The 23535-nt window shown below is 36.7% G+C and overlaps 1 long non-coding RNA gene across 1 annotated transcript; it reads left to right on the top strand.

Annotated features, from left to right (window-relative positions):
* The first annotated feature begins 3113 nt into the window (after positions 1-3113).
* LOC106997398 (uncharacterized) lies at positions 3114-22693 on the top strand. Its single transcript, XR_001443565.3, has 3 exons — positions 3114-3235; positions 20435-20506; positions 21752-22693. It is a non-coding gene; the product is annotated as an uncharacterized LOC106997398 (long non-coding RNA).
* The last annotated feature ends 842 nt before the right edge of the window (positions 22694-23535 follow it).

The raw sequence follows: 23535 nt of genomic DNA, 5'->3' as shown, positions 1-23535 counted from the left end.
ATAAAGCTGAATATAGACATGAAACTACAATGTAGTGTGAGAGCCGTGTGTGCTTTAAAGGAAGAAAAACTGAAAAGCTCTACACAAAATGTTTTCAGAGGTTCTCTGAGTGAAGGGATGTTGGATAAAAATATTGGCTTATTATATTTTCTTTATTGTCTAACCTTTCCAAAATAAATGTGTGTTATATTTTATAAGCAGAAATTAGTATATTTAAATAATAATTTTGCAGAGACAAAGAACAAGAAAGAAGCAGTTATCTCATGTATTGAATGATTACATTGTTACAAAACAGTCATAAATTATTTTTGAATTTTTAGTATATTTTACACATTTCCCACTTGCTAAAACATTTTCTGGGAGCTGCACATAGATTTAAAATACAAAATCAATCATAATTAGGAAAATAACCAAGATGAAAAGACATAGAATTGAAACATTACCATTTGGACAACTGACCAGGCAGGGCAAATAAAGCTAAAACATTATGTTTTTCAATTGGAGATTAAGAGTTGACTTCAATGATATCAGTGAAAAATAGTAAGAATAAGAATCGCTTAATTCTGTCTCATTCAACTTCAGAAAGTCAACAAATCTGCACATAAAGTGATTTGAGGTTACGGTGGAAGGCAGTGTCCACCAGGCCAGCCTTTACCTTACAACGTGCTCCTGGCCATAGCCACTTCCAGGTTCCAGGAGCCTGAGTCATGTACTCCAGTCTGCAAAACCTGCTCTTAGCATATAGGATGCTACACAAAAGGATATGTGAGAGCCGAACAACAGAATACACCACATCCTATACTTTAGCCTTAATGGCAAAAAGCAACCACAAATGTACAAACAAAAGTTTATGATACATTTCTTGTTAAAACAATGGAGTGCATATCCACTCATGCAAATTCAAAACAGCTTTTACAATAATGCCTTTTCTTTTATATCTATTTTCATGTGTTTCATAAATAAATGAGATGAAAATCAAATAAATATGTAAAGCCTCTTCAGAAGTATATAGTACTTTTAAAAAGTATTTTACAAGGAAGATTCAGAGAATTCACTTCATCATCAATAAACTCACAAAAAATACAGGAAAGAAGAAAGATAACTAAGGTAAAACGAAAGTTATCTTGTTTTTTATTCTTATTTTAAAACCCCTACATTTTGTTGTTTTCTATTTTTAAACAAATATTTATTATGCACGTGGTAAAATTACTGTATTACACGTCTCTAAACAAAGAGTTATAAATATAATCATAAGTCAATATACAAATTATTTAGACATAAAATTTGCTTTAGTGTAACTAGAAACCATATTTATTTACTTATTTATTTGTACAAGGCAAAGTACAAATAATTAAAATGAGAGCTCTATTACAATACTGAATGGCAGTTAGAACTCACTTATAATAAATGCAATCTAAAATACTCTTGAGTCACCGACACTTAATATTCCAGATAATGGCTGGGCACGGTGGCTCAAGCCTGTAATCCCAGCACTTTGGGAAGCCGAGGCGGGCGGATCACGAGGTCAGGAGATCGAGACCATCCTGGCTAACACGGTGAAACCCCGTCTCTACTAAAAATACAAAAAAATTAGCCAGGTGTGGTGGCAGGCACCTGTAGTCCCAGCTACTCGGGAAGTTGAGGCAGGAGAATGGCGTGAACCCGGGAGGCGGAGCTTGCAGTGAGCCGAGATCGCGCCACTGCACTCCAGCCTGGGAGACAGAGCAAGATTCTGTCTCAAAAAAAAAAAAAAAAAAAAAAATTCCAGATAATGCTGAACATTTCAACTGAGAGGTTACTTAAATTCAACAGTTAGGAAATACACCCCAAATTAAAAATCACTTTAAGTGTATTTCTGTGTAATGATAACATGCCCAGACCTGTCATGGGTGTCTGATTAGGTGTCAGCAATATGCTGTCCTGAAAATCGGGGACATCAGTGTGCTGTTCTCCAAACCCTGCCTGTCAGTGTTCTTCTGGATTATTAAAATTATTACTCAGTGAAAAGAACAGATTCTACATGCTCAGTTTTTTAACCACAGATTCCTCTAAAATGAGTACACATGTTTTAGATGGCCTTAAATTACACATACAACAGAAACTTAGGGAAATGCTCACAAGGCGTGACTCTCGTAGTACCTGTCTAAAGGTTCCTGAGGGATGGCAGGATCGGTTGTCTGAGACAACAGAGAGGCAGAAGAAATATTGGATGGCACTTAACTCTTTCACATAGAGCTAGCTGGTCTATATAGTTGACATTTAATTTAATTCTGGGGTTCAGAAGAAACTTATATGAAATATTTCAATGAAACAACACATTTACACATTCATAGTAAATTAATTTGAAGAAGAAAAAAAAAAAACAACTTTTTCTCCGCCTACATTCTTACACAATCACACTCAATGCAACACTTTACCTCTGGTTACCAAAATGTGTGTGAGGGTTTCTCCCACCAGCACAGGCAATGCTTCTGGGAACACCAGCGGGGTGTCCTGTGATTCAGTTCAATTCTGACTCTACCTGGAGGAAGCTCCAGACCCCACAAGTGAGGGTTCAGCCCCAGAAGGTTGCCCCCACTTCAGGTGACAGTCCCAAGCTTCTGACTGACCAGCTATAAACCTGGGTTCCCAGGACTCTTCCTTGGGTTCCATTAATTTGCTAGAGCAACTCAGAGAACTCAGCTAAATACTTACTTACATCTTCCCATTTATCATAAAGGACATTGCAAAGGATTCAAGTGCTAGACAGAGAGAGGAGATGCACAGGGCAAGCAATGTGGGGAGAAGCAGAGCTTCCATGCCCTCTTTTGGATTGGAGCCAACTCCAGGCATCTCTATGTGTTCAGTAATCCAGAAGCTTCCCGAACTCAGCCTTTCGGGTTTTTATGGAGGCTTCATTATGCAATCATAGTTGATTAAATCATTGTCCATCGATGATCAACTCAATCTTCAGTTCCTCTCCCCTTTCTAGAGGTTAGAAAGTGGGGCTGAAAGTTCCAACCCCCTCATTACACAGGTGATTGGTTCCCAGGGAAACCAGCCCTCATGCTAAGGTTATCCAGGAGCCCACTGAGAGCCACGCTGTTAGAACAAAAGGTGCGCCTGTCACTCAGGACATTACAAAGGAGCTCTGTGTCAGAAACTAGGGTTAAAGAACAAATACAGAACAAATGATTCCTTCAGCACCCCTACTGCAAGGATTTTAAGAACTCTATCTCAGGATAAAGATCTGAGGGTAAAGACAACGATATATATTTCTTATTACAGATACTAAGAAAATAACACATTAATAGTAAATTAATACTCAAACATTATGCAAAAATAGCAAGGAACTGTCACTTTAAATATATTAAAGTGAGAAAGGTAGAAATATAAATATAAATACACATATAAAATATTTAGCTTGAAGCAAACTCTTTTTAAGATACTTTGTATGTAAAAAATCTTTTATATGTATTTACATATATTTTATATGTATATGTTATATTTATATTTATATGTTTGCATATATGTTTATGTATCTATATTTACATTCATATATGTTTGTTATATATTATATATCAATGTTACATTTTAAATGTAAGTTACTTTATTCTGTCATTATGCATATATACACACATATTCAAATTCAGAAATATGCATATAGATATCCACCTACAGGATTTAAACATTATTTTCTAATCAAAGTTTTGTAAGCAGTAGAGTTTAGTAATTGTAAATACATAAAAAGAATTTTCTTCTACTAAAGGTCATCATTTCCATATAGAAAGGATCAAAATCCTCATTTTTTTCTAAATACAGCTAAGAAAAAATTATTGTTTAATAGCTAAGCATTTTGAAAGTCTGTAATGTTAAGCCTACTTAGAAGTTATATTAGTACATCAGCTAAGGCTGTAATGAGCTAACTATGCCTGTCTCCTTTGACTGATGGTAGCCATTTGAACAAACAAACAAAGCCTCAAGGCAGCTGTTGAAGTAGACACAGTAACCCATTAAATTATTTTAAGATAAAGCCATAATAAATGTTTCAGATCATAGACTGTTCACATAAGATTTCTCTTATTTTGTTTTAACCGGAAGAAAATTACATACTTCAAACCATTATGTTAAGAACATAGTTTTCATTAACTCTAGATTTTATTTTGAACCAGTTAGCACGCCGGAAAGCAGGAAACAGAGCTAAGTGCTGATCACTGAAAAATTAATACACGTGAAAATGAATAAATTCTGAAACTAATATTGTAATTCTTAATACAAATAGTTTATGATTTTATAAGCATATTAGGTCAAAATACAAAACAAATTGTTCATTCAAAACCTGCATCACATTGTCAGTAGTTGGCTTGTAACGCCAAAAGTGCACTATATGTTTCTTAGTAACTTGACATGAGATTCTATTCCAGGAAACTCTGAGATTCTGCCATTTTAATTACAGGTGCAAGAGCAAACCCTCATTCTCTTGTCCCACCTTAACCTACCTTGAAGCACATATATAAAACCAAATGATTACTTGGGACATTTCAAACTAAACTGCTTTCACTTCAGGCTGTCTCTCAGGAATACCTCATTTACTACTCCACATCTCTAAAATCATTTTAGAAATTGTCTTCAGGGCAATAAGAATAAAAAAGGAATGAAGGCCCATAAGCTGCAGATATTTAACAGATAAATATGCTATTTATAAGCAACAAATTTTTGCACTCCGGAATTTCAAAGTACGTAATGGCTTTTGGGGAGAGATATGCATTTAAGCTGAAGGATCCAAATGCTTTGAGGGACGTATACTCCAGAATGTTCTGCTTCAGAAAACACTGTTTCTAAAAATCACTTTCAGGGAAAGGGCCTATTTTGGCTCACTGTTAAATGATTGCATTTCCAGTTCATTCATCTGACATCCACCGGAATTCTCTGTAGAGTCAGAGAGTGAAGCAAGCTTCAGTTAGTATCTCAGAAGACACATGAGATGTGGATGTCAACTGGGCCCATTCAAATCTACGAGTATGACCAGGAATATCTGGAAATTATGTATCAAGCCAAGAAAGGTAATAGCTTTCTGAAAGCAAATAGTTTAAATGCTTAGAGTACAACATGGAGGAAATAAAGGAAGTGTTTATCTGTGAGAGAGGACACAGTTAATCCACTTAATTTGAATTTGAATTAAAACCACTCTGCAAAGGTATTCCAAATCATTCAGCCAATTGTGTAAGCAAAATATTTTTTATTTGTCTTTCCTTTTGAAGAAATTAAAAATGCTTTGAATTTCAGAACAGGAATGACTAAAGGGGCATCTTAATAATATTGTAATGACATATGGAATAACTGTCTAAATTGTTTCCTTCAAATGTCCTCTAGCTTTTATTATTTTTTATTTATTAAACATATCAAAATTACAAAATATTTTATCTAGTGTATTTTAAGCTTAAAGAATGATACTAAAACCAATGTATCCATCTTAAGAAATGATGTCACTGTGAGCCCTCTGAGCCCAAGCCAGGCCATAGCATTCCTTGTGACTTGCACGTATTGGCCCAGATGGCCTGAAGTAACTGAAGAATCACAAAAGTAGTGAAAATGCCCTGCCCTGCCTTAACTGATGACATTCCACCACAAAAGAAGTGAAAATGGCCGGTCCTTGCTTTAAGTGATGACATTACCTTGTGAAATTCCTTTTCCTGGCTCATCCTGGCTCAAAAATCTCCCCTACTGAGCACCTTGTGACCCCCACTCCTGCCCACCAGAGAACAACCCCCTTTGACTGTAATTTTCCTTTCCCTACCCAAATCCTATAAAACGGCCCCACCCCTGTCTCCCTTCACTGACTCTCTTTTCGGACTCAGCCCGCCTGCACCCAAGTGATTAAAAAGCTTTATTTCTCACGCAAAGTCTGTTTGGTGGTCTCTTCACACGGACGCACATGACAGTCACCAATTCTTTTAAAACCTGCCCTGCACACCTTACATCATATCATCTCCCCACCCCCACCGTGGGGCAAATAGCTGCTAGCCTAGGTTCCTCTAAAATACTCCCTTGAATTTCTTTAAAGGTTTTACCACCTATGAATGATTCTCTAAACAATATGTTGTTCAGATTTGCCTGGTTGGACTTTACAATAAACCAGTCATTTTGTGTGTCTTCTTTTCAAGTCAGGATCTTGCTCTGTCACCCAGGCCAGGCTGGAGTGCAGTGGCACAATCAGGACTCCCTGCAGCCTTGACCTCCTGGGCTCAAACAGTCTTCCCCAACTCAGCCTCCTCAATACCTAGGACTACAGATGTGTGCCACCATGCCTGGCTAATTGTTATACTTTTTTATAAAGAAGGGATCTTGTTATGTTGCCCACGATAGTCTTGAACGTCCGGTCTCGAGCAATCTGTCCTCCTCAGCCTCCCAAAGTGCTGGGACTACCATGCCCAGGCCTTCTGTGACTTTCTTTTTCTGTTCCCCAACATTCGATTTCTGAGTTTGTCCAGGCTGATGTCTAGCTCTGATTCACTATTTTCCCCTCTGGATATATTATGTCAATAAGCCAAAATTTATTCATCAGTTGTTAGACATTTGAACTGTTTCCCCTTGAGGCCATGGCAACCAATGTTGCCACAAACATTCTTTTGTATTTCCACTGGGACACAGACACAATAAATCCCTCACACTAATTATCTAAGAGTGGCATCTTTTACATTCATAAAATTGCTGAGTATTTTTGTTTCTATTCTCTGGAAGAATTTACATAAAATTCTAAGTATTTGTGTATTGGATGTTTGGTTTAAAAAAAAATCACCTATAAAACCATCTGGGCAAGGTATTTGTTTTGGGAAGAATTTTAACTTTGTTTTCTATTTTGATAATTGTGCTGTTTGAATCTAAAGTTGAGTTTCTTGCAAAGCAGACTCAGTTATATTCCCTGTGGATATGAGGTGTCTGGCCCCTGCTTCCAATGTCCAGCACAGCTAAATTGGGGCAAACAACAACAGTTGCAGTGTTGAAGTACATTTCCCAGCCCACAAGTGGAGGATGCATTTCTCATTTGATGTTTCTCCCTTCTCTGCGGCCCCCGGCTGTCATCACTACCGAATAACAAACCTCTTTCCCAGAACCCACATAGGGGCATTCTACCTCAGCGTGGATTGTGAGCAGCCATAGCAATGGCTTGATTTAGCATGTACTATTGATTTCCCATCTAAATGTTGCAGATATTCTCACATTTTAATAAAGGGTAATTTTTTTGTCATATAGCTTTTTCTAAAAATTCCAATTTAATTTTTTCTGCAGTAATGAGTGACTCACAATTTGACTTAATTGTTCCTCTGTTAGTGATTTGCTATGTAGTTATTTCTAAAGGCTAACAGAGCCAATGAGCCATCATTAGAGAAAGCTGTAGCTTTTAAATGACATTTAAAAAAATCAGTTGCTGATTCTTTTTCCTCATATTTCCTTTTTGCAAATGTATTTTCTGTTTTCCATGTTCTGTTCTGAAAACTGAATATATGTTTGCTAAGTTAATCATCACCACATTCTTTGGAGATAGAAACTAATACTATCTTACACAGATATTAAGACTAAGACTCAGAATGGTCAACAAAATTTTTCAAAATCACCTCACTAGTAAGTGGAAGGGTCAGAATTTAATTCTGCGGGCAGAAATTATGCACAAGACTTTCCGCTGAGGCAACTGTAAGGATATTCTATTTTCAGTATGTCTATAGGTTTTTCTTTATGGTTGAGCATCACAGAAGGTCTCTGAGTGATCAGTTATAGATTATACAGTAAGTTTCCTTAATATGATTTTTAAATAAACAAAGGTTTTGACTAAAAATGAAAAGGCAGACTAGGAATTGAGCATAGCAGAATGTCTAGCAATATAATAAACAGCATCTGAGACAATTACTGAATTGGAAGTTAGTGTTGAAGAAATTATGTAGAACGCAACCCAAAGATAAGGAAATAAGCATATAAAAGAGAGATGGAAAGGTATAGGAGAGAAAACGAAAAGGTCAAACATACTACTGATCCGAGTTTTAGGAGGAGAGAAAAAAGGTAGGGATGGAGCAGGATGATAGTCTAAGAGGTAACATGTGAGAATTGTTTAAAACTAATGAGCAAAATGAATCTTTAAATTCAGGAAAGCTAGCAAACATCACACCAGGTACATGAAAGTACAGAATAAAACTACAAAACAAGCAAAGCAAAGAAAATAATTTAAAACAGCCAAGAGAACAGAGATTTCCTGTAAAAGAATGGTGATTAGACCAACAATGGGCTTCCCCATATACTAATGGAAGCCAGAGACAGCAGGATAATATTTTCTGAATTCCTGGAGCCAGCTGAGAATTGCTCAATGAGATATCCTAGGGATGTTTTGCACAAGTGCATCAGGGGGCATGTACCGGGGTATTTATTGCAGCATGGACTTAAGCAAAATACTACATCATTTAAAATTCATTGAAGGTATGTAGGAACAGCAACATATGAAGATAAAGGTAAATGGTTAAATCTGGAAGATTCAAAGATATTGGCAGGGATTCAAGAAATTTAGAACAGTTGGTTCCTTGACAGAAAACGAGGCCATGTCACCAATAGAAGAAAATGAGAGAGAACCTTGAAATAGAGTTTTAAAAGGCAGATTCTCAGAGAAAGAAAAAGATGATTTCAGAGATTATCTAGAAAGACAGATTTTACTTAGAACCTATGCTACTGAAATTACAACCAAACTGAAAGTTCCACTTATTTTGTTCGAGAACGAAGTATTATTTACCATTACTTTGTGATAGGGCCTGAGCATGCTCTAGAGTCTTCAAATTTAACCTTCGTCACCTGATTCTTCTATGCCGATGTTATAGTAAAACTAATATGGCTAGAAATTTACAAGCCAAGAAATAACAATTCTGTTTTTATGTCAGGTGTATGTGTTTGTAAATCTATTCACTTTTTTCCATACCACTTGTAAGTACCTAGAGCAAATAGCTACTACCTTTCACAGAAATTACACAGTAGCTTCTTAATTGTTCTTTGTACTTTCAATCTTGCTTTGTCACAATTAATCAATCCTCCACATAGCAAACATAATTATCTTATAACATAACTAAGATCATGTCATACCCATGGTCAACACATCTCATAAAATTCAACACACCAGCATCCCATTACCTAAAAGTCCTTGCGGGAACTGAATCGACCTCCTTCTCCAGCTTGCCCTGGGCTCCTCTTCTATATCTCACAGCTTCTTTCTATTTTGGTGTCTCTCATGAGGCAAAATGCATGGTACTTGATACATTCTCTCGCTTCTGCTCACAACACTCTTCATAGCTCTCCATCTGGCTAACTGATGCATCCTTCCAGTCTCATCCTAAATACCCTTCCCTGGAGAGGCCCTCCCTAGCCACCCAATTTAAATTACTTCTCACTGTTTAACTCTCTTACAACACCTGGCACATGTTCTTATGTTAAAGGACTATTATAGAGACATTCTATTTTACATGTTTTATATGTGTACTAGAGTATTATATTCCTAATTCCTCCTTCCCATGCCATGTATCATTACCCTCATTCATTTCACTTACACATAAGCTATAATCATAGAATGTATCAGTTATTATTATTTTGAACAATCTGTTGTCTGTTAGCTCAATTGAGAATAAGGCAATAGAAGATTTTATTTTATCTTCACTGATTTCTTCCCTAAAGCTTCCCTTTCTTTATGTAGCTCCAAGTTTCTGATCCGTATAATTTTTTTTATCTCTAAAGAACTTTTTTAAAAACCACTTTTTTCAAGGCAGGTCTACTGACAATACATTCCCTCAGTTTTTGTTTATCTGAGAAAGTTTTTGTTTCTCTTTCATTTTTGAAGGGTAATTTTGCACGGTACAGAATTACAGACTGGTGGTTTTTCCTCAATACTTTGAATTTTTCACTCTCTTCTCTTCTTGCTTGCCTGGTTTCTGAGACATCTGATGTAATTCTTATAGTTACTCATCTATAAATAAGATATTTTTCCCTCTGGCTTCAGTCAATATTTTTTCTTTATTTTGAATTTTCCGCAGTTTGAATATTATATGCCTGAATATAAGTGTAGGGCTTTCTCCTTCTCTCCTCTTGTCCTTTTTTTTCTTTTTGGCATTTATCCTACTTGGTGTTCTCTTCACTTCCTGAAATTGTGGTTTGGTGTCACATTAATTGGTGAAGTTCTTAGTCATTATTATTTCAAATATTTCTTCTGTTCCTTTTTCTCTTTCTTTTTCTTCTTGCATTCCCTGTGTTTGTATGTTATGCCTTTTGTAATTGTCTCAGATACTTTAATATTCTATTTTAATTTTTGCTTTACTTTTAAATTTTGGAAGTTCTTATTGACATATCTTCAAGTATGGAAATTCTTTCCGCAGGCATGTCCAGTCCATTAAAAGCATTTAAAATTTTTCTGTGACAATGTTTTTGATTCTAGAATGTATTTAATTCTTTCTTAGAATGTCCAACTCTCTGCTTACATTGCCCATCTGTTCTTGGATGTTGCCTGCTTTTACCAAAAAAGCCTTTAACATTATTCTTTCATATTCCTAGCCTTATAATTCCCACATCCCTGCCATATCTGAGTCTGGTTCTGATGCTTGTTCTGTCTTTTCAAGCTGTATGTTTTGCCTTTTAGTATGCCTTGTAATTTTTTGTTGAAAGTATAACATGAAGTGTCTGGTACTGTTTCCTGCAGAGATTTCTGCTTCACTATGCTGTGATTCTCATTACCTGTTTGTCTGTTTCTCCACTTTTAGGCATAGTAGTTTGTCCTGAGACCTCACTTTTCTGTGAGTCTAAGAAGGACTGTTGATTTTCAATTCATTCAGCTTTTCACTTGTTGTTAGGATGGAGTAACAACTTCCCAGCTTATTCTCAGCCAGGCAAAAGGCCAGAATCAAATTTCCTTTTAAGTACACAGTTTATAAACAGTTATTTTTGTGGCTTTCTTTCTGTTCTTTTTAGCTTTCTAGGAGAGACATTTAAAAAATAATCACCCTACACTTAGCAACTTACGTGTAGTACTACTCTGAGTCTGAAGTACATAGTAGAAAATCTGTCAATATTTCAGATTTAAGGAAAAAGAAATTAGGTCCTGGATATATTTAGTCACTGCAGCAGATATGTGCTACTACTTTTGTGATCATCATTCTGCTTAGACATTCTCTACTGAGTTACAGCTTTTAAAAACTCCTAACTACTAGTTAAAACTAAGAAACTTTTATTTGTGCTTAGATGCACTTTGATCTCCAGTGGGTGTTCACATGAATAACAGTCATTTTTGAAATTCATATACCAAACTACTCTCTCTTAGATGGTGTTTACTTGTAAGAACACCAGGCAATATGTTCTAATCATTGCCTTAAGGTTTACAGTGGGTTTAACTTCTGTAAACATTAATGAGAATCACTTGGCTGCTTCTATGCATAAAGTACTAGAATCCTGTCCCTAGGTTATGTCGCTTTTGCATTTGTATGGCTAACACATGTCACTAAACCATAATGGTAAACATAACTACTTGGAAATCATGTTTCACCTTTTCCTCCTGTGGATCCCAAATCAAATTGCAACCAATTAATTGTGGTTACAACACCACTGCAGAGTAATTTTCCATAGGAATATATTAAGAGAGCCTGCATCATTTCTGAAGTTTTAACTGATAAGAAGTGACAACTCTCAGAAAGGCAATCCTTACAAATCCACAATATAGAAAGATAGGAAAAGTAAATACGATCTTCAATATAATTAGACAAAGAAATTGGCAGATATAGTTAATTCTTAAAAGTTCTGCCAGGACCCTATGCTTAAAAACTGCAGGGTAATTTAAAGTATTCCAATCAAGTTTGGATTCCATTTTTGTGGCTGATCATCCGCAAGTACATTTTTCCTAAATAAAGAAATAATATTTGTAGAACTTTAAAATATCATCTCATCTCTCCTGGCTTTCATGTGCTCTGTGAGAACTTGATTAGCCCAGGGAAGAAGAAGAGATATTTGAGTGGCCTGGACATGGCATGTAAAAATGACTCAGCCAATAGCTGGAAAGAAGCTGCTGGCCTGCAGGTCAGTATTTACTGGGGTGTGGTGAATTAAAACCAAATGTGCAAGCATGGACAGCTGAGGAAATTCTTCTCAGTGCTATTTGCCAGCCGTGTTCCACAAAGCGGAGATAAAAGAGGTGGCAGTCAGGCAAGGTCCCTGTTCTCATGATCCTTACCTTCTAATGGGGAGAGACAGTGTATTTGGCCAGTGAGTACTGCTCCAACTCCTAGGACTGAGGGCCACTTTATATTCTTAAAAATTGAGATCTTGTAAAAACTTTTGTTTATGTGAGTTATATCCACTGATATTTACTGTAGTCAGAATTAACACTGTGGAATTTTAAGATTTTATTTATTTATTTATTTTTAAATAACAAGAAAGTCATTACATATTAACATGAAAATATTTTTATGAAAAAATAACTCCGCCGGGCACGGTGGCTCAAGCCTGTAATCCCAGCACTTTGGGAGGCCGAGACGGGCGGATCACGAGGTCAGGAGATCGAGACCATCCTGGCTAACACAATGAAACCCCGTCTCCACTAAAAATACAAAAAAAAAATTAGCCGGGCGTGGTGGCGGGGCCTGTAGTCCCAGCTACTCGGGAGGCTGAGGCAGGAGAATGGCGGGAACCCGGGAGGCGGAGCTTGCAGTGAGCCGAGATCGCGCCACAGCACTCCAGCCTGGGCGACAGAGCGAGACTCCGCCTCAAAAAAAAAAAGAAAAAATAACTCCATTTAAAGAAATTAAAACAATGAAAAGAGTGTCATTGTTTTACAATTTTGCAAATTTTTGTAATATCTACTTTCATTGAAGATGGCTGGATTCTCATATTTGTGTCTGCGTTAAATATTGTTATATGTTGTTTTGGATGAAGTATATAAAGAAAATCTACCTTGGAAAGGGTAGGCATATTTTAATAACCTTTAATAACCTTTCAGTTATTATTTGATACTACACTGAAGGGTAGCTTCATAAAGATGAATTGCAATGTGGGATCTGAAGTCGTATCAGCGAAATTTCCAGACTCCTTTATATACAAATCCTTTCATCTTGCACTTTGAATGGATCTTTTACCCATTCATGATTCTGTAAAATCATGTATTAGTCATTTGAAAAATAGTGAATCACAGGTTTATGAAGATCTTCCAAATGTTGACACATTTGATTACACTATATATATAATCGGATTTGTTAGTATCATCTCAAATATCATCAAAAAGACTTTAAATCTTGGGAAACTGTCAACGGTAGCAAATACAAAGCTTTAATTTTATTATTGGCAACAAAATACCATCAGTTTTATGATAGGCTCGCTTTATTCATTTTCAAAAACATAAAGAATCTTCAGTCATTTATTTAAGCAAAGATGATTCTTTATGAAAAAGTCTCTAGTCCAGTTCACAACTTAATTTCACGAGCACTTTTCCTCAAGAATTCCGTCATACTCTGGTATGCTGTGGAAGTGCTTAACACAGACTTCTATTTCATAGCACAGGACATTAATAATACCGGTACTAATAGCTCAAAATACAGTGAAATTAACTTTTTGTGCTTCATCATGAGACTTTTTTTTTTTTTTTTTGAGACAGAATCTCATTCTGTCATCTAGGCTGGAGTGCAGTGGTATGATCTCGTCTTACCGCAACCTCCACCTCCCAGGTTCAAGCGATTCTCCTGCCTCAGCCTCCTGAGTAGCTGGGATTACAGGTGCTCACCGCCATGCCTGGATAATTTTTGTATTTTTAGCAGAGACAAGGTTTTGCCATGTTGGCCAGGCTGGTCTCTAACTCCTGACCTCAGGTGATCCACCCACGTCGGCCTCCCAAAGTGCTGGGATTACAGTCGTGAGCCACCACTCACAGCTAACAGACATTCTTAAGTAAAACTGGCTTTATGTATTTATTTATTTGTTTTACTGCAAGTATTGCAAATGAAGAGTTCAATGAGCTGCTAGTACAGCTTGCTGCCACTGCACAACATGCACTGAGCCATCGCAGAGTGCGATGGCTTAGTATAATTAAAAATTGTTTTCAATTTTTGTAAACTTGTTGAAAGTGTTGTGAATACATGGGATACACTTTGAGAACCATTGGAGTAAACAAATAAATTATCCAAATAATCACAGATATGATAAGGGTTGCAATTATAATAAAATATGATGGGGGATGATTGATCACTGGAATACAACTTACTAAATAGTTCTTTCTGCACTTCCCAATCAAAGCTAGTAATATCTCTGCTAAGTAACCTGGATGACTATTACTTGTCTTGATTAGGCTTGATTAGAACACTCCACAATTCAAATTATTTATCAGAAAAGTGACTGATAATTTAGTTTTGTGTAAAAAAAAAATATAAGCTCCATGAATGCATATTTTGTTCTATTAAACTTTTATTCTTAATAACTTATTCTGGATCCGACATAAGTTATATATGTGTGCGTGTGTGTGTGTGTGTGTGTGTGTGTGTGTGTGTGTAGAATGAATAAATTATTGAGACCAGAGAGGACATAAATTTGAGAGAAAGAATTGGACATGATGAGTTCTGTTTCTCCATTATGAACATGAAAGGGGTCTAGGCTGTCTACTTGGCAGATGGCTAATGCAAGGTGGAATATGTGAGACTGGCCCTTAGCAGAGAATCTGGGCTGGAGATAGAGATATGGACACTCTCAGCTTACAGCTGCCAATTAAGACTAATCTCACACAAGACTTGCTAATAGTCTGTAAAGGAAAAATGGCCAGGGATAAAATCCTAAGGCACATTGACATTTGGAGAGTAAGTGAGAATCTTAGAGAAGAAATTGAGAAGTGCTTCCCTACACACCTGCCCTAACCCAAAACTATCACTTTTCCTACACTAATTGTTATTTTGCTTATTTATCTAACTCTTCAAAGAACAGATTTTAATTCATTTTACTTTACAGGTTTAACAGATTTTAATATGAGTTTATTTTAATCATCTTTGTATCCCTAGCAACTAGCACAAAATACTCATCAAGTTCGATCTATTTTTTGAGTTACTATTTCAATAAATGTAAGTTTATCATTTAAATTTTTGGGGTTTATTTCACTCAGATTTTCTTTCATTCCTGTTAGGAAACAACCAAGATAAGATTGTTGTTGTAATAGGATTATCTCCAATCATCGGATTGATTAAATGTTCTCTAATCTGTAACTTGCAGTGTTTCTTGAAAAACATCTTTTCTTAGTCCTCGACTTTTTGAAAAAAAAAAAATGGATTTTAGTCAGTGAGCATTAGGAGTTGAAGAAAATGAGTTCATCTTTGGCTGACAAGTCAATAGGATTCTGCTGCTTAGTTTTTTTTTTTTTTTTTTTTTTTTTAATGTCTCTAAAACTTTCATTCTCAAAATGCATGGGAATAAACCATTCAGAAAGTGCATCAATGACAAAATCATATAGGGCTGTGTATATACATACTTGGTAAAATCTACCTATGATTTTTGAAAATATTTATTAAATTCCAAAACCCAATTCTCTAAACATGTAAGGTCAATATTAATAATTTTTGTTTGATATCAAGAAACATCTTATATCAAACTTGATAAAGGAGTTACTCTCTGAACTACAAAAATCAAATCTAATTTTCAGTGACCTAAAATTAAGAAAAAATAGATCACCATTACCACTAAGTTTGTGTAAAATACAAAATGTCAAATGTATGAATCAGCCTGATATAATTAAGACCTCTGTTCCATGGAACTATTAAAACAGAAATACACTAACATAAGTCAACAAACAAATTGTACAGTGTAAACTATGCATACCCATGTAAACTATGCACATCCATGCATACACACACACTCATATGACAATGTTCCAGAGAAAAATACACTCTTCAATGAACAGCAAATCATGAAATTTAGTTTGCTTTTTCAGTAGCAAATGAAAATATATAGAACTTCAGGAAATGAGAAAGTTGGAGGATTCTTGAAGAGGCCTTGAGCTGTCTTTTAGGGATGAATCATCCCACAAATGCATGAACACAGAAATACCCCATGGATTTTTTACTCACAGTCTGCTGGCCACACAAGGGAGAAGGAGACATGAGATTGTAGGATAGTAGCAGGTACAAATTGGTACAGGTTGAATAGTCCAAATCCAAAAACCCCAAGTCCGAAATGGTACAAAATTCTAACTTTCTGAGTACTGACAAGAAGGCTCTCAAAAAAAAAAAAAAATACTCATTGGAACAATTCAAATTTTGGATTTTTGGATTCAGAATGCCCAATCAGGAAGGATAATACAAATACTCCAATATAAAAAAAAAAATCCAAAATTTAAAATACTTCTTCTGGTCTTAAGCATTTTGGATAAGGGACAGTCAACTTGTCCTTTAAATTTAATATGGAAAATAAAATGTTTCATCTAAATTGCCCAGTGTTGTACATTATTTTAAATCTGCCATTTCACTGTAGCCTAAAGTCCTCAAGCCAAGGTTGATAAAAATGGTAAATATTAACTTAAATTACAGAATACATTACAGATAAAGTCAATGTCCACATCATGTCTCTGTAGAAGCCAGCTGTTTACAGGCACTAGTGGGATACCTTGCCCTTAAGAGGCTACAGTCTGATGTGAGTTGCTTTATTCTCATCCCGCAAACACTCAATCCTCTCCAGACACATGTACTCAGGGCTGTATCTAGGTTTAGGGGATCTGCCGAAGCTTACACAATTTAGAGAAAACAGCTTAAAACTGGCCAACAAAATTATACCACATCTTAAAATATGTTGCCTTTTGAAACCTAAGCTTCTGGCTGCATGCATTTCCAGCTTTGCGACTCCTCCTCTCCATGTCTGTCCAGCCCCAGCCCTGCAGGACACATCTTCACTGCCATGTCATCTTCGGTTCCTGACCTAGTGACACCAGCTTACCCACTCTTAGTCACTCGATCTCCTCTTCAGCTTTGCCTCAAACTTACACAGACAATTCTGGACTTTCAGACATTTGGATTTTAGAGTTTTGCACATTAGAACTCACAGACGCCACCAGCTTACTTTCTGTTTTCTGTAGTTGATTTCATACGACTTCCTGCGGACCTGAGAGCCAGACTCCTCTCTGATGGAAAACATCCAACCTCAATTGACTGAGCAGGAATGCCTGTACCTGGCAGGGTAGAACATGCGGCCCAATGCTAAGCACGATCTCTGCCTGTGGCTTGTGAAGAATGCTGTTTGGGATCTGATCTATTTACTGGTTGTTCCATATGAGTATATGCAGTTTTCCTTCTCTGAACCTGATGTCATTACTTTACCACCATAGCTTTATCTGGCTGGCTGCCTCCTGTCACACTACCCCGTGCGCTGGTCACAGAAATACACTTGGGCTAGAAAAAAACCAAGGCCTTGAGTGAGCAATTGCCCCATTGGCTAAATCTTGGGCAAGGCTTTCTCCTGGGACTTATTGCTGGAAAATTACACCAAACGTTCTCTACTTGGCTTTGAAAACATTCTTTTGATTTTCATTTTTACCACTATTTAATAATAATTCTGCTCCAAACCAAAGCAACTCAGTTTTAACAATCTGTTAGTACTGTAAACTCGTATACTTTTAAAATGTCCAAAGGTACCTCTTTCATGAGTCAGGCAATAACAAAAAGTCTATATCTCAATATAATCAAATATGTTCTTTAAAGAATTTTAGAAAAGTTACTGGAACAAACAAACGTATGCTCTTTTCAATAACGTTGTAATGGAAGTTGAACATTTTTATAGTTTCTTTTTTTCTAATAGTGATTCCATCAATAGCATCCATGTATACCATCTAACTTAATCTTCACCTCAACTCTGGGAGTCAGTGAAGGATAATATAACCTCCAATAACATCATTCTCTTGATATTTTGAGAATAATATTTTGGAGATATTATCTGTGCAGTTCAACAGCTTTAGCAAAAGATTTACCTCTTTCAGCAAAGCAGAAATTTAGCCTGACAGAAGTGGGGAGGTAGAGAATTGATGTCAAAAAAGTTTCCCCTTTCCTTTCTCAATTTAGAGGAAGGGTCATGGAATGTGGGTCTGAATGAGAGTCACATAGTTTTGAATTTCATGTGGAGCCCAAAACACCACAAGCTGTATACCCTTCAATCAAAATGAAAATTGTAGTTCTGAGCTGCATTTCTATCAGAGAAAAGCAAATGTTGTGATTTTTGCACTGAAATCAAATTTAACTAGAATGATTCAATAAAATGATAGTGTCATTACAAATGTTGCACTCTTTCTTAAAGTTTGATTAGTCTAGACACCTGAGTTGAAAAATGACTGTTGCCTGATACTTCAAAGCACACTTGACAACTTTGATTAAATATTTATGTTAAATGTAGATGACTTAAAATGGAGTGTGTTCCAATCAAGACACTAGCAAGCAGAACATACGTAACTAGTCAGCACTAGAGTTCTGGTTTCAGGCAGTTTGATTTGAAGTTCAGCCAACTCCAGAGGTGCAGTTCTCCAACTTCCACTACTTAAATGGGGGTCATGGCAGGTCTGCGTTTCACATGGTAGTATCCAAGCAACTCAATATCCAGTAATTCCCTGGAATTGTCGAAAAGAATAAAGAGTAAGCAAGGAGCAGCTTGTGGTATTCTCTCTTCCCTCTTCATGTTACAGCCATAAACCCCCAAATATGCTCTCTCGTAAACAAAATTTTAGAGCACCGTTGAGGGCAACTCTCTTAATCTTTTAAAACGTTTTGAAAACGTTTGTAATTCCAGTTCTTATTCCTAATTACTTGAGAATTTATATGTGTTTGTTCAATTCAAAACAACCCTATTGCCTTTTCTTTTAAAGCAGGCTATCCATAACATATTTGCATTTATGTTCTGAGAGAAATAATTAATATCGGCTTAATTGCTGAAGTCAGGCACTTGGAAGCCATGTTTAGCTTTCCTTCGTCATTCCTCCCACACTGTAGCTGACGGAAAGCATCACGAAGCCTACCTGACATGCTTTGTATCTGTCATCGTCCACACCAGCCCTAAACGCAGACTGGCTCTCCATGGCCTTGCGTCAGCCTAGACTGTGGTGCCAACTCTAACTCATGCTTTGGCTTGTGTGCATCTCTACACCCCCACAATCTAGCCACACATTCCAGAAGGATCTTAAGCAAATCCAGTCTGACATTTTGGTTGCTTTGAATCTACATTCATTAATTCTAAAGGCATTGCTTACATGTTTACCATTCGACTTTTTTGCTTTTTACCTTTGTATCATATTTTACAAAGATAAGTACCTAATTTTTGTTTTGATTGTATTTACTTAAAAAATACATGCTTACTTCACAGAAAATCCAATGACAATTTTTTTTAAAAGTGAAAACTGAGCCAGGCACAGTGGGTCACGCCTGTAATACCAGCACTTTGGGAGGCCGAGGTGGGTGAATCACTTGAGGTTAGGAGTTTGAGACCAGCCTAGACAATGTGGTGAAAACCCATTACTATTAAAAATACAAAAAATTAGCTGGGCATGGTGGGGGTGCCTGTAATCCCAGCTACTCAGGAGGCTGAGGCAGGAGAATCGCTTGAACCCAGGAGGTAGAGGTTGCAGTGAGCCAAGGTTTTGCCATTGCAATCCAGCCTGGGTGACAAGAGCAAAAGTCTTCTCTAAATAAATAAATAAATAAACAAATAAATAAATAAATAAAATAAACAAATAAATAAATAATTTTTTTTAAGTGAAAACTGAATGACCTCTACACTGTACTCACTCAAGATTAATCAGTGTCAGCAGAGTATTGTGGCTTCCTATTGCTGACAGCATAAATTTTACCATCCTTAGAATTCTTTTTTGGACCTTCTCTCCCTTTTTCCTTGCGAAGTGGAGCACAGACTGGAATGGGAGAAAAATGCACAATGTGTTTGAACTTTTGCCTCTGTTTACTGCACCCATTTGTTTCTCAAACATGAGATTAAACAACACTTAATCTAGCCAAGCTTTCCTATTGGCTTCTCTTAGTTAGCGCTTTTTGTTTAAAAGAAAAGCAGATACCCAAGCCATCACTAGTTGGGCACTAGCAGTTGCTTTCAGGATATACAGGTTATTTGAAAATGAAGCTTCAGTTATGATAGATTTCATGGAAGCTGCAATTAGCATTGACACAGCATCATCATCCTTCTTTCTGGTATCTCCATTTTTACCTTACATCATCTCTGATGCTCTCTGAAGCCAGGCTCTTTCCAGTAGTTGAACACCTTGTATTTGCTGCTTCCTCATAATGCCGATTGGTACATAAGTTTGATTGTCTTGGTCCTGTCTTAAAGTTACACAGGCTTCTGCCTTTTGCCTTCCTGTTTGTTTACCCAGCTTTCGTATTTCCCAGTTGAAAATTACTGCAAAAAATACTTTGGGTAAAACGTATATTTTTCCTTTTAGGTCACAAGATGTACATCACCGGCCCTAGCTGGATTTTCCCAGGGTCAGGCGCCCATTCCTACATGATCAAAGGTAAGGATGGAGTTGGCCCTCTGTGTGAGCTGGTGGCGGAGGGGGTGAGATGGTTAATTTCATGTGTCAACTTGTCCAGGTTATGGTGTCAAGTTCTTCGGTCAAACACTAATCTAAATGCTGCTCTGAAGGTATTTTATAAATGTTACAATCAATTGACTTTAAGTAAAATAAAAATCATCCTTGATAATGCAGATGAGCTTCATTCAACCCATCAAAGACCTTAAGAGCAAAAACTGAGGCTTTCGAAGAAGAAGGATTTCTGCCTCCAGATCTTACCACAGAAATCCTGCTGAGTTTCCAGATGTCAGGTTACCTTACAGATGTGGGACTTGCCAGCCCCATAGCTACATAAGCCAATCCAATCCTTAAAATATCTATCTATCTATCTATCTTTCTATGTCTATTTGTCTATCTATCTATCTATCTATGTCTTTTTATGTCTATTTGTCTATCTGTCTATCTCTATCTATCTATCTATCTGTTTTTCTCTATGTTTATTTGTCTGTCTGTCCATCTATATCTATCAATCTATTTATCTATCTGTGTCTATTTGTCTATCTGTCCATCTATCTCTCTATATCTATCTATATCTATCTCTATCTATCTCTATCTAGATCTATATATATATCTATTTATCTATCCATCCACCATCTCTATCTGTCTGTCTGTATCTAGTTGTCTAACTATCTATCTATCTCTGTCTATCTATTGGTGTGTCTAGTTGTCTATCTATTGATATCTCTGTCTGTCTGTCTGTGCCTAGTTGTCTGTCCATTTATTTGTCTGTCTATCTATCTATCTATGAAAATCACATCTATCCTATTGCTGCTGTTTCTCTGGAGACTTTTGACCAATATGTGAAGTAATCTCTGTTTCGAGGCAATAGTGGGTTGGCACCATAGAGCATTCCTTTGACAGTGTTCTGTTGTGTTAACAAGGTAATTTTAACTGCTGTTACAAAATAACCCAAAAGGTCAGCTCCAACAATGGAGATGAATGCCTTGCACACATAGGCCTACTGCATGTGTTCCTGGTGAGGACTTGGTTTCCACACACTGTGAGGTGCTCAGGCCTCTCCCATCATGGGATTTTACCTTCTCCTAAAGCCTTGGTATCCTTCCATACAGCTGTTGGATGAGGAAAGAGGGTGGAGCCTAACGGAAGAGCTTAACCTTTTCCGTTAGGCTCCCTGGCACAGAAGTGATATTCTTCAATTCTCTTCAAGTTCTATTGATGTAACAGATTATGAGTCCTCACATGTTTTCAAGAGTTTGGAAAATAATCTCCCTTGCCAGGTTGCCAGTCTTCAAAGGGAGGTCTATACTGTGGAAGGAAAAGGAAAAATTTATGTGCATTTACCCTGTTTAATACACCCATCATATATAGCATTTTTCCAACAGCAACAATAATACTCTTGATTTAGTATATAATAATATGTCATATACTTAATATACAAAATATTTTCCTTGCTAACCTATATGATTTCAAATGCCTGGAACAATAAATAATTCATGTCATTATTTGAGAGTATGTAAATTTTAATATGTTAAGATATACTGGCAAAGTTCTAAAAGTCGTGATTTTATTGGAGGCCAAATAATGTACATATTTGTTTGTCTGAAGACTTGAGCCAAAAGGAAACTAATACAGTTTTGAGCTACAATATGGACATAATGTCATGAAGCAGGAACATTACGCTCCATTTCAGGACACTTCTGCTGACCTGCACCTAGAATGCCCTGTTCTGTGCCGATGCCTCAGATGTAAGAATGATGAAGTGTATGGGTTGGAATGCAGAGAACAATGAGAAAAAGAACTGAGTTGTGGGAAGACGTGAGGAAAGGATGTGAGGCTCTTAATAACAGCTGCCAAGTACTGCAGTCGGGAATCCAGAGCAAAGCGATTCGTTCTGACCACTGCCTATAAGTAAACGGGATTTTATTTTTCAATACTTTTGTTTAATAGTACCTCCTTCATTACATGTGAACAGCATTCCAGGATAGTAAATCATGAAATGGGAATAAAGCCTGTAATTTTAATTAACATATTTTAAAATGTTTCTAATTTGTATGCATTTGATCAAATTTTCATTTGCATTGAGCTATTTTTTTCTTTCTCATATAATGTTTGACATTACCATTTCTTTCTTTAATGAAATACTAATATTTAATAAAATATTTTACAGTCTTAATATGACTTGTCAGGAATTTTTCTTCCTCAAACATTTGTGTGATGAAAACGAAACCTCACTATGTGTGGAATCTCAGCTGACAAGTAAAAAGAAGCATTTTTGTATTAGCGATATCTTGTTCCCTCTTGCAATGTTTCCTTCCTCTCACCTCCATGTGGCCAAAATAAATGATCAGAGTGGCTCATCCTCACTACTGTCTCCCTTGCAGTGCAGCGCCTGTAATCATGCTCTAGGCAAGCAGGTACTCATCTGGGGACAGGCTGCAGTAATGGAGCATGCAATGCAAAAACTGGCATTAAAACTACATCGGGCACAGTGGCTCACACCTGTAATCCCAGCACTTTAGGAGGCAGAGGGGTAGACCACCTGAGGTCAGGAGTTCAAGACCAGCCTGGCCAACATGGTGAAACCCTATCTCTACTAAAAATACAAAATTAGCAGGGTGTGGTGGCAGGTGCCTGTAATCCCAGCTACACAGGAGGCTAAGGCAGGAGAATCACTTGAATCTGGGAGGCAGAGTTTGCAGTGAACCGATATCACACCACTGCACTCCAGCCTGGGCAACAAGAGCAAAACTCTATCAAAAGAAAAAAAAAACAAAACAAAAAACAAACAAAAACTACATCACCTGCAGACATGCTTTCTAAATATTCTTTTTTCTGTTTTTGTTTTTTTGGTCAGATATAAAACATATGTATCTGCTCATTTCATTGCAAATAGAGGCTCTAATTGGTCTCAACTCTGTGCTCGGTGCCCACAAAGGCATTCTGCACTCCTCTGTGCATAGGCATCAACTCCTCATTCAGTCAGCCAGCCAGGCATATTAACAGATAGC

This window comes from Macaca mulatta, chromosome 3 (genome assembly GCF_049350105.2).
Source record: "Macaca mulatta isolate MMU2019108-1 chromosome 3, T2T-MMU8v2.0, whole genome shotgun sequence".
NCBI lineage: Eukaryota > Metazoa > Chordata > Mammalia > Primates > Cercopithecidae > Macaca > Macaca mulatta.
The sequence above is the reverse complement of the archived record's forward strand: the minus strand, read 5'-3'. Positions and strand labels throughout refer to the sequence as shown.